Here is a 12870-nt window from a genome sequence, read left to right as displayed (position 1 = left end):
TGCACTGCAGCAGTTTGCACAAGCCTGTACATCTCTTTATTTTATGTGTCAGGCCCTCCTGCTCCTGGATATTATCATGTGTCTATGTGCTGCTATACTCCGATTTCCTCTAGAAATATGCAAAATAGCATCATTGTAGTTGGATTTTTTTCTGCTTTTGAAAAATTGACGTCTTTATAAATATTGAAAATAACTTGATCCTGTTACTTAGCAAAGCTTTTATTAATATCCTGTCAGTAACAGCACTTCTGCTTTGTTTTGGGCCCCACTGGCCCTAGCACAAGCTTATGCAACAATCATAATCCTGGGGAAGGCGTCCTGAGCATGGGTCTGAGATGCCCTGTGGGAATGAAGTGTCAAGGGGAGGAAACCTCTCCTTACTGATGGCCCCACACATGCTGCTGACCCCGTGTCCAGAAGATTTAAGAGTATTGCCATAACCGATAGTATCAAGATTCCTTTTTTAGGGGTGCCATACAGCGAGTGGTTCAAGTGATATCTCCCATCACTGCCTGTATTACATCTCTGGCATAAGCTAAGCGTGAGCAAACCAGCACAAGAGAGGAGCCATCAAGTGTGAGCTGTGCTCTGCACAAATGTGCGCAGCTTTCACATCAGCATCAATGCTGGTGGAGTTTTAGTGATGCTCTGTTTCCACCTAATAATGGCAGTGCTTTTGTATACCCCTCTTGTTTTTTCTGTAGAGGCAGATTTGCTGCACTACCCCTTTGCTACCCCTTTATACCCTGTTTTTCTTGCCTGCAAGAGGAAGATGTAGCTGCTGATACAGGCTTGTAAAAGGCTTGAGGGTAGCAGAGGGAATTAAACATTCTTCTTCCAGCTGCTGCTGTTCACAACACTTTTGACAGTTAAAATACATCACACATTCTCTTGTCTGTTTAATATAAACAATTAGTATTTTAAGTGGAGTCCAGAATCAACCCCAAATAGGAGGATCTAGACAGGCAGTTCAGATAGGAAACTAAGCAGTGTCCTAAATTTATGTAAAAGTAGTTTGCAGGCAGTTCAGCCTGTGTCTAACATACTGTCTACTGCAGCACATTAGGCCATGAAAGCTGACAGACCAGTGGTTTGTCTTGTTGGAAAGAAGATTTCATTTTTCACCTGAAAATTATTTTTTGCACAATATTGTGTCTGAAATTGTTAGTATGAAATATAAAATGAAGGAAAAAAATCAAAATTAAGGTATTTCAGTTCCAGTATAATGAATTAGTTTGTATAATGAAACATTTTAATTAACTCAAGATGAGTTTTGGAGGAAAACTTGTTTAAAGACTTTTTTTTTTTTTTTTCTATTCTGGAATTAAGACACTCAAAAACAAACAAACAAACAAAAAACATTGAAATAAACAAAAATTTCTGGCTTCTCTGTAGGTTTACTTCCTTCAAGCTGATGTAAATCTGAAGTAACAGAAGGGCTTTAATGCAACAATAATTTTGATTTAGAAGCAACATTGTGAGAATAGTAACAATCAGCATGGTTTTAAGAATTCTGATATGCTCAGTGCAAAGTGCAAATTGCTAATATTTATTTCCAAAATGAGTGTATTTGTAATAGAAAGGTTATAAATTGAAAAAGATGTTCTCTGCTTAAAGACAGCTTCCAGGATGCCAGAAAATGCATAGGTAAAACTTTGGTTTTGAGTCTAGACTCTGCCTGGTTCCCTGACGGAGAGGAGGTAGCGTTCGGTTTAATATTACTTTACACAGCTGGTCCTGAAATTATCTGCACCTAAAGGCAAGGCCCTCGTGGATGTGAGGATCTTTCTGGAAACTAGTGAGAATTTTTCCATGTAAACAGCTAAGTATGTGCCCTGATACAAAACCAGACCTGATCTAGCGGTATCATTTAGGACTGAACCCTCTAGCCACCAGCATGGGTGAAATACCTGCTTGGAAGCATTTAGCCTCATTTCTGCTTGCCATGGAAGAAGCTGCATTTTGGGTTATAACCTTAACATCAAGGGCTTCTTTTTTCCCTGTATTCCTTTGCAATGATTAGTGGGCTTGATTGCACTGGGGCCGGTAGGGTCTAAAATAGTGCAAATAATGAATTAGAAATAAATGACTTCCCAGCTTTGCAAAAGGAAGACAGGCAATTTGTTTATTTTAAATGGAGACTTCATCTAAAACGAAATAGTCCCCTCAGACCCACTCGGCAGCTTCTGCAGCTGTCAGCTTGCTTTGCACCTTTAAAGAAAAAAAGGAGCAGGGCACAGGGAGTGAAAACGAAAACAGATTCAGGTTGTTCAATTTCCTGTTTGTTTAAATTTGTCCGTCACGACATGCAGATTCATCAAACTGCCTTCCCGGTGACTACTTCATTAGATTAGTTTTGTTAGGTATTCAGAGGGATTTTTATCTTCTGACTCATAAAATTCTTGTATTCCCCTAAGAATTTCCTGTGTCTGACTGGAATTTTATGTCTTTGTAGTTTTAGTTGGACTCCTTGAAGAAGTTGCTTTCTAAACGACTCTGCTTTTGAGGTCTCCAAATAGTGTCTGAGGAGCCAGCTCAGAGACTGATTCCTGCTTTTCAAGAAAACTGATCCATGCCAGCACTTTACCTCATAAAATTTTAATCAGAGATTTTCTTAGCCTTTTTAAACTCTTCCTCTCCTGACAGTATTTCCCCTTGCTGCCCATGCCCTTTCCAGGTGTCCACTTAAGGATATTTTTGTCCAATTCTGAAAATGCACCCCAGTGGCTCAGTGTTAGAGTGTAGCTTGCAAGCCTGTCCCATCAGGTTTTCATCACTCACTTGCTATAAAGCAGAGAGCTAAGGTTACGAGTATATTGGACCATTTAGCAGTTGATGAGAAATGCCTTTGTATATCCCTTCCCTCTCTTTTTTTAGTCCTTTCTAAAGAGGGTGAAAGCCAGGTTAGGCTGGAATTCCAGAGCCCTGGTGTGTTCTTTTTTTGAAAGGTTCAGTGAGTTGAAGATGATGCTTTTTGACAAGTGAGTTCCAGAAATTTATAGAGTGATTGGAGCGCACACTAGCCTGCTTACACAAGAGCTTCGTCCGTGTTTGTTTCCCTCTGTGAGTAAAATGATGGTGTTTAGCTGCCGTTTGTTATCAGAGCTCGGTGGCACTTCAAACAAGAGGGGCTGAGGTGGGAACCCACATGAGGTTTGACTGTGAGTTCAGATTTATTTGGCAAGGTGAAAGATGCAAGGAATCCTTGCCACTTTGGGCTGTGGGTATAGCAGCACAGGACTGGAAATGGAAAAAAAGGAGCTCTTGCTCCTGTTGGAGCCTCTCCTGCCATGGTAATTCTTGGTATAATGCAGACCACAGAGGTCCAGGTGCCTGGTGAGCAGTGCAGACCCATCGTTCGTCTGCTGGTTGGCAGAGACTCGTAACAGGACAGTCATTGTGCAACAAGGTGGTGAGGGGCCTGGCCCCAAATTTTGAACAGTCAGTACCTCCAAATAATTATTCTGGCATTTCTTAGTAAATGCAGGGCCTGTGCTTCAGGGGGAAAAATCTGTTATGGCTGACACGTTGCTGTATTCTTCACTCTGAGATCCCAAATAAGCAGTTAATGACTCTGTGTAAGATTATAAAGATTTGAAGAACAGGAAAGGGACAAACCCAGCGTCATGCAGTCATCAGCTATACGCTGTATAGGAGCGTACCCAAATACGAGTAACAAGGAGGGGCGCCAGATGGCAAATGACACTGTTCCTGAAAGTTTGGTTTAAAAAGCAGAAAGAAAAAAAAAAAAAAAAAAAAAAAAAAAAAAAAAAAGGAAAAGGTCAAGTTCTATTGTTCTATTTTTGCAGTCTTTCCCTCCCCACTCCTCTCCCAAGCTGTGGCGAGTGCCTGTAAGCTGAGCTGCCGGGCAGGTTTCCAACCAGGCTGCCGTGCCTGCGGGCCGAGTTTCGGCGCTCTGCTTACAGGGAGCATCAGCAGGTGGAGACAAGAACACGGCAATGAGCCGGCCCCTGCCGCCGCGGGCCCCGTCTCACCGCCAGGCGGACCCCGACGGGCCCCGACGGGCTCCCTCCAGCCTCCATCCAGCCTCCATCCAGCCTCCCCGGAGCCTTCCCAGCGGGTCGAGGCCTCTTCCCGGCCCGAGGCCCCTTGTCCCGGCCCGAGACCCTCTGCGTAGGAGATGCCAAGAGCAGTTCCTCTGCTCCGCGCCCGGGGTCCGGAGTTGGTGGGATATTTTTGCGTGGTCCTGTCTGACCTTTGGCACAAGCCTTGCTGAGACAGATGGAAATAGGGGGAGCGGCAGGGACGTCTTCGCCGGCTGTTGCACATCATCTTTTTCCTCAAAAAAAAATAAAATGATGGGCTGTGCGCGTTTCCTTTCCGCTCCTTCCTCTCTCCCTTTCCGGGATAACAGCGTATATCTCATTGCAGCTGAAACAAAGCTCTTGTCCTCTTTACTTTTGGACACATGAGGCTGGTCTTCCTTAGAGCTAATCCAGGTGTGGCTGAGGTTATTTTTTTGTGTGCCCTCTAGGAACAGCAGCTCCTTATTTCCCTCATATCAAGAGCTTGTTGAGTCGGCACACGGGGCACAAATGTGTGTAGTGAAATAAGGCAGCCACTGACACCACAAATCAGCTGATGCTGATTTAACACGGATACTTTGAGATTTCTCTCATGCAAGGTTTTTCTGGGCAAAACTTAATTGCAAGCATACCATTTGACCTGAAAGGAACAAATGCTTATGGCCAAGCCTGTGTCATTTTTAAGCCTGACAAATGGTAACAGGGAGACTGTGGAACAGATTTGGATCAGCAGAGGCTCAATAGCCTATAGACGATAACTCTTAGCTCCAGTGTTTTCACCTGGGAGATAGCCACTTGTGCTGTTTAAAGGGTCCAAGCATCAGATATGTCTGACAGCTGAGCTGTGTTATCAGACGTGCTGTGTGAGGCCAGTGGTCCTAACACATGCCATAAGATCTGGCCCCATATAACCTGGAGCTGTACTGGGCACCCCAAGCATGGGTACCCTGTGCTGGTCTATGTGTGAGCTGTGGGTGGGTCTGAGCTGGTGCTTCTGCTCCACCTGAGTTGTGGGAGAGAGAAAGATGAGCCCAAGGAGGCAGAAATTTGGAGTGCCTCTCATTATTACAGAAGAGAGCATCCCAAAAGTGTCCAATGGCTGACGATGTATATTACAGGACAGCTAGCCTACTGCTGTGGGAGGCTAGCTACAAAATGGCGATGCCCAGGAGAAATTCTCCTGAGTGTTTTCCTTGAGATATTTGAATGCATCTACTCAAAGACTGCCTTCCCACTCCTCGCTTCTTGCCTCTCCCCAATCTCCTCCTGCACACTGGCCCATTTCCTTTTTGCTGATTCTCTCTAAATCTTCTCCTATTTCTTCTTTTGCTTGTTGCACCAGATTTCTTTTCCAAGCCAATTGTTCCTTTTTAGGTATATCTTTACTTAGAATAGTGTAAGAGAAAACAAGACCCTGAAGTGAGCTGGATGTTTATAAACTGATATTATTTGTTTGTAAAAACATGTAGTGAGTATAATTGACTTCCACTGTGATGGTTTGTGCTGTACCTAATTACAAGTGCTCTTAGCTTAGGTTGGAAATGACTTCCATATCTTGAGCGGTTTGTGTGCAGCGCATTTGTTTTACTTCATTTCTTTATTTGAGCCAAAAACATCGTAGAAGGTTAATCTGGAAGAAAAAAGAAGAAGATCAAGGATGCAGTCACGTAAGGAATAGCATGGAGAGACCTGTGCGGAGCTGGAGCAGCGTGAGAGTGCTGGTCAGTCCTCAGGTGGTTCCTCAGTGCAGGAACACTGGGTTTCCCACAGCAGAGTGTTAAAGAGAGCAGCTCCTCATGACATCTTTTTTAAAGCGGTTTGCCAGGCTGTTTCTTTCCTCAGACTGTGTCACCGGCCACATAGAATGGCTGTGAAATGTTTTCCTTTGAAATCTTTTTTGAAAGAAAATACAGGGTTTACCAGAAAGGGCATGCTTTGCTTTAGAAACCATAACAGAAAGCAAAACAGAAGGTGAACATTATAATCTGAAATATGAACTTTTCCATTTCAATAGTTTCGGTTTTCAGAAGTTTTCAAAGTACAGCTGAAGTCTTCCACAGAGAACTTAAAAGAAAAAGGGTGTGTGGGGGTGTGCATGCACATGTATATTGTTTTTGTCAGGCTTTTCTGTGAAGAAAAGTCTTTATTTTCTAGTCAACATTATTGCCTACCTCCTTTTGTTTGCAGAAGAGGTTGTTAAAAAGATTTAAAACTCCCTCCAAACCAACACTAACTCCAAACAATCTAACCCCACAAATCATTCCTTTTTCCTTCTTTTGGGATTTTCTCTGCTGCTTGTTGCTGTTGCATCCTTTCGCACAAGACCGTGCAGCATTCAAGTGTGTGTTGAACAGACCAAGCCCTAGGCAGAGGGCATGGTAAAAGTACCCTGGGTACTGGGTGCAAGGTGGCACTTGTAGCTGAGGAGTCTCTGCAGGGAGCAGCTCCTGTGCTCCTGAGGTGAAGGAAGGCTTTGTGGTCAGGTTCCTCGCGGCGTTTGGTGTGCCTGCAGCTCATGAGGAGATGTTCCTGCACTGGGACAAAACCCCTGTCCTGGAAATACATCTGTTTTAAGGACTACGTTGATAAGTTGTAATATTGGACAAAGAGGAGGGTTTTGTTCTCCACTGCATCATGGTGGCATCAGAAGGAGCCCTACCCCACTTTTTTTGTCCCATGACTAAATTCCCTTGCAGGAGATGCAGCGGTTTGTGGCTGCACTTCCACCCCGTGGTTGTTACTCAGCTTTGTGCGTCTTGAGCAGACCTTGCCATCTGCTAGCTGCCCCCATCTCGGCCCAAATCCTGACAAAAGATTTCCTTTATGGCCAAGAATATGCTGTCCTTCCTTAGTTATTTGTGACCAAGTTCCCTTACCAAGACATCTCATTCAATATCTAAAGTAAGCAGAAAAAAGGGGGCCTTTGTCTTTTTTGTTTGTTTGTTTGTTTTTAATCAGTGCAGTAACACTTCCCCTTGTTTCGGAACTTTACAACTGCAGTGAGAGTCTGTTTGTCCAGCTGTAATGAGAAGGGCGTTTGTCTGCTATAGCACTCACTGACATGGGCATGTTGCTCAGCAGAAGGAATAGAACTCCAAAAAGAAAACACAAGCTGCTTTTTTTTTTTTGTTTGTTTGTTTTTTTGAGTTAAAAGCAATTTTCTGTCAGAATTCCATCTCTGTAGTTGTAGTTTTAATATATAACTGAGTCCTGGCTGTTCTTTACAAACTTTGTTTCCCAGACGTGCATAATAATGTGATAGGAAAATATTTCGACAGGTCTAAAACAAATTGTGGATGTTCATCACTAGAAACACCCCATGACAAATTTTTCAAATATGTACTTCATCTGCAACTGCTGCTTGTTTCAGTGCCGGATGCTGGTTATTACAGGGCTGCATTTACTGGGGCTTTTTTTCCCCTTTCTTTGTGAATATACTGCATTAGTATTCAGATTTTTGTCAAATCACTTCCACTGGAAGTTTTGCCATCTCCACTATTATTATAGTTTACTCATCCTGCATGAAAACTTCTGTTATTTCAGTGAATTCTGAAGATAACTCATAAGTATACAGATTGCAAGATACTCCTCAATACATACATTTGTTTTACCAATACTGGTTTTGCAAGGAAAATAAAAACATTTATTGGAAGTTGAATGTTTTGGACTGAGGTTACTAGGTCAACAGTAAATTCTGAAAAGTATTTGAGACATTTCTTACTGGCATTTTAAAATTATAGCTTAAGGTTACACCGCTTCACATGATTCTGTTTGGTTCCTTTGATGCTGAAGATCTACAACTGACTTATGTGTAAGATATATTTTTAAAAACATTAGCCGTGATTTAAAGTAACAAGAGACACTGTTCAGATGAGGGGAGAAAACCATCCTTTGGGAGGAAGTGAGTTAGGTTCAGTAGTTTTGTTGAACCTGAACCAAGAAAGAAACCATTAGTAACTCAATCTTTGTAAGAAGACTTGAGGAAGATCCCAGCTCCTGCCTACCTGTTGATTTTAACAGCAGCCCAGATGCTGGAGATGTCAAAAGTGTTTTAGAGGAAGTCTCTAAAACAGCCAGTTTGTATTTAGCAGTACTGTAAAGCACAGTGAAAGGACTAAGGAAGCAGTTATGGCAATAGCTGTATCGTGATACAGTTATTAATTGCTGAAGTGAACAGGCCCCATGCTTTCATTGCTCAAGAGACTTCAGGGTCACTCTCGTTCTGAAAAAATCAGATGTCAAAGGAAATTCTCAATGGTAAGTGTCAGATCTCTCTTAACAATCACTTTAAACAAATATAACCTTCTCCCACTAACGAAGAAATAAATCTGGATTGCATATGCTGTTTCACAGAATGTTGTTTTGATGCTCGGAGTGCTGTCGTGGATGAAAACAAACACCACCTTTATTTATGGTTTCCACTTTTTTCTTTCCCAAGTGAGAAACATAAAGAAACACAGACACACAAAACAAACAGATTATGATTATCTGATAAAAGCTGTTGCTAGGAATTCAACTGTTTTATAAAATTCCCTTTGCACAGTGTTCTGTTTACCTGTTGTGGTAGCCCCACTTTTCTATTAGAGACGGTGGGTTAGAGAGGCCCCATATCCTTATTTTTGTTTCCAAAATTAAGCTGCTTTTTGTCTTTGGCTGCTTTCCTACCTAGCTACCACTGCAGTGCTCCACATGTTCTGCTGAAAACCAGTACCATGTCATCTGTCTTAAGCCTAGATGGTGCTGGAAAGGACCAGTTGTTTTCTTTCCAGTGAATTACATATCTCATGTCCAGCCATTTGCTGGTGAACATGAATGTTTCCATGCCCGACTCTGTTTCTAGCTACAGTTGGACCTCCACTGAAAGTAGTGCTACCTGATGGTAAAATATTTGTAAGTAAGAATATTTGTTATGCATTCATCATTGTGGAGATATTACGAAAAATAACCCAACAGGTTAGGCAAAAACTGCCCTGCATTTGCACAGGCATTGTACATAACAGGAATATGTCACTTCGGACTTCCACATTAAACTTGTATGTGAGAAGTTACAGCTGTGGATGCCTGTGTCTTTCAGATTCGGTTTCAATAAACCTGTGAGAAAGAAGAAAGTGAAGGCCCTTCAGCTTTACAGCAGTTTCAAAGCAGAAGCTTTATTACCTTTTTTAATCCTATATGCTTCATGTTTTTACACAGACATAGCTTTCTCAGTGAAGATAAATGATGAACCTCTACCTTAAAAAGCCTTTGGGTTTTCATTAATCCACATTAGGTTAAAAGGGAATCAGAATTCTAAAAATACAGCACATCAGAGAAACAAGGTATTTTTCAGGTCAAGGTCCTCTTTTCCATCTGGTGTCATTTGGTAGTTCTAACATCTTCCATCTCCCCCTACTTCTCCATCTGTAAATAACTCACTGAAGTAAATGCTTGGAATAATTACGGCAAAGAATGATAAAATGCAGGTTGAACTTAGTCTCTTTGGGTTCCAAAATGAAAAACATAACTACGGACATCACAGTTATTAAAAGACTCTGGAGGTCTCCAGTCAGCAGGTGTATGAAATGGGAATAATGTCAGAGCATTAGATGTTTGGGGATTGCAATTGTGCTGTTCAAAAAAAAAAAATGTCAAAAGGAATATTAGTTCACAAGAGGGGGAAAAATGGCCTAGCAGGGCTGATTTTCAAAAGCAGCCTGCCGTTTTGCTTCTGCAAATAATTATAGGCTCATATTTTAACAGTTAGATGTCTAACTGCTTGCATCCATTTATTAGGAAGTTGGAGGTCTAAGTACAACAAAATGTGTGTGAAATTGGAAGGATGATTGAGATACTTCTAAAATTGATCAATCATTCAACAGCTGGACTGTTCCAAATGTTTACAGGAACAAAACATCTTTCTTCTTTGCATGAGGTCAGCATTGTCCCAGGAAACAGTCCTGGAGTAGCCCATAGGATAAAGGTGCTTTAGAATTTCCTGTGTTAACATGGGTGAGATGACCTTCTCCTGCTGGGGCTTCATTTCTCTACCAGGAGTGCACAAAAGGGGCTGGATGGAAGGCATACCACTTGCTGTATCTTTCTTACTCAGGCACTGCCCCACTTTCAGCATTTCGGTTGCAGAAGGAGATGCACGTGGTATGTATAATGCCCCACAGCACGAGATCCCTTCTGTTATTCCTGCAGGATGGAGTGGAAGAGATCTGTCAGTGATGTTCAGTTTCCACCATGGCTTTCACTTTGGTGCTTGACAAAAGAAAATGTCATTCCTTTGTTTTAGATCTAAGACAGGATACCTGCTTTTGATCTGAATAACTCTTCACCTGCATGTCTGTCTTATTAACAAAGCAGATATTGGCCCTTAGGACATAGTGGTCTGATTCCCATATAAAGGGTCACTAGAGTGAGCACAAACACAACAGGCTCTTATTTTGTATTGCTCCAACCTGTGGAGGATTGGGTCTAAGCACTAGCATTTTTAAGGGCCTTCTCCAGAGCTCAGTCTGTACAGCACCAGGGGTCACTCTTCCTTCCAGTAGGAGCAAAGAGCTCCTAAATGGTCTTCTTCCTCCCGGTCCTAGTTCACCATGGAAATATGCCCTGCCAGATAGCTTCAAAGGCAGGCCAAAGCATTAGAGCACAGCCAACAGCAATCTAAAATGCAGAATGGATCAGCCATTTTGCAGCCTTAGGGCAAGAAGGAACAGGCGCTCAGAAGGAAAGGAGTGGCTGAGCAGCAGCAGTGAGAGGCGAGAAAAGTAGCCAGGGGCTTGTAAAGTGGGGACACTGCTGGGTCATCCACCACTTAGGAAGAAAGAAAGATTGTATGAAGAACCCACAGGGGTCTAGTTGGTTTTCCAACATCACTGGGAGTTGCCTAATGTGCAGGCAAGCAGGCTGCTTCTACAGCTTGTTCCTGGCAGCTCTTAAAGCAGAGAAAAGGGCCAGAGAAGGCTTAGCAAACTATCAAATGGGTTTTCCACTTTAGCTCTGAAGAGGGGAAATGAGACAGCAGAGGGGGATTGGTTTTCCTGATGATTCTGGCTCATCAGCACAAGGAGCAGTTCACTTGTCGCCCCCTCAGGGCTGACTGGTGGTGTCCTTCACAGTGCCCTTCAGGAGCTTCTCTGTTTCATGTTTGATCGGGTTTCACTCAACCCTCATGGAGTTGTTGTTTGGGCACAGCAATGCTGGGGCCTGGTCCGTGATGGTACTCCAGAGGAGATGGCATAGCTGAGAGCTAGAAGTTTGCCCTGTGGAGACACAGGCTGTTTCCTAGCCGCTGTCTTGGGGAACATGTGGCAATGGAGGAGCCTCTGAAACATGTGCATGTGTAGAAGGAAGCTGAAGTCACTCCGGTTGGGTACAAAGGCTACTTTAGGAGGAGCTTGACTGTTTATATAGGTTTCAGATGACTTCACTTTTTAAAAGCGCATGGAATGCGTCCAAAGCAAATAATTATTTTTTTTTTCTGTGTTGAATGGGAAGACCAAAAGGAAAAGTCTGGAGAAAGGAGGATAGATGGTCTTTCTTTAATGTCAAAGCTGACATAAACACATCTCCTCCAAACCCTTCTCACAAGATAATTTTCTCAGCAAGACACAGATTGCTTCAATCTCTGTGCAGCAGCCTTTGAAGCTTCCCCCTTATTGCTATTATGAAGGAAGGAGGGTTGCCTCCAAGAATTGCTGCAGCACTGCAGTGTTCCTCCTCCAAACGCTTTCACACGGTGAGATAGCTGGTTGCTCCAAGCAGGTCCCTCTTTGGAAATCCTCTGCCGTCACACAAACTGAGAAGTAGATATGCCTGGTTAGCAAGATATTTAAATTGCAATAACTAAAGTGCTTCATCAAAAATGTCCGACCAGCTCTTTGTAAGGCCTCGATTTTCATTAGACCGAGGCCCAGCTGAGATGATGAATGATGTTGGAGATGTGCCACCAATTAGGAGACATCAATTTTTCTGTCAACGGGATAACCTCTTCTGCAAAACTTGTCATATGTTTATTCCTTTTCTGTTTGTGAAGGTATTTGTTTGGCAGCGATATTTTGCACGAGGGGAAGAACTTATAATATTGTTTTTTTTGGTTGTCATTTCTGCACTGTTTTGAGTTCCTGTCTTGTGGGATATTTTCCCCATTCAGACCTCTTCCACTTCAATCCATCTGCTGTCTCTTACATTTGCAGTATTTTGGGGGAAGGAAATGACTCTGCTTCTGCAGTGAGTTTTGGAGGGGGAAACATTTGTGATGCCAGCAGGTTCCTTGGAAGCATAGGACTTGGGACCTGCCATGCCTTCAGGTTGCAGGCTTAGGAATGCTGCTATTTGTGTGCAGAGGTTTCCAAAATGGAGAAAAATGCACTTCTGAGCACCTCTTAAACGTTTATGTCTGCTATGCTTGCATCCTAATAAGTGTTCTTTGCCATTTAATGGCTTACGATACAAATGAAGACATATGCTATTTTTTATTCCAGTTTACACACTTTCCTTACCCGCATTCAGAAAACTTGATGGCTTCCACACCTCCTTTTACTGAATAGGAACTTTTACTCCTGTTACTTATGGAAAGCTGTGTACATCCTTTACTCATCTGCATGCAGTGATTCACAGCTGCTGCTGTGTTTGTTATAGCTTATTGCAAGTCATTTTATGAAATCATCTGTAGCAAATGCTTAGCAGATATTAGGGGAACAAACAAGGAAGTTCTCTCTGCGTGGGCATGTGTGTAATACACAGAGAGCAAGAGTTATCTGTGCATGTTGCAATATTTGGCAGGAGACTGGCCGAGAGGGACAGATATCTGGTGGGATTTTGGATGGGCACTGGT

General features: G+C 42.7%; 1 protein-coding gene across 2 annotated transcripts in view; it reads left to right on the top strand.

Moving 5' to 3' along the window:
- Window positions 1-12870, top strand: part of MSRB3 (methionine sulfoxide reductase B3) — an 83371-nt gene that overhangs the window by 62770 nt on the left and 7731 nt on the right. The gene's annotated exons all lie outside the window — the stretch shown is intronic.

Source organism: Aythya ferina (assembly GCF_964211825.1).
Source record: "Aythya ferina genome assembly, chromosome: 1".
In the NCBI taxonomy this organism is placed as follows: domain Eukaryota; kingdom Metazoa; phylum Chordata; class Aves; order Anseriformes; family Anatidae; genus Aythya; species Aythya ferina.
This window is presented reverse-complemented; position numbering and strand designations above follow the sequence as displayed.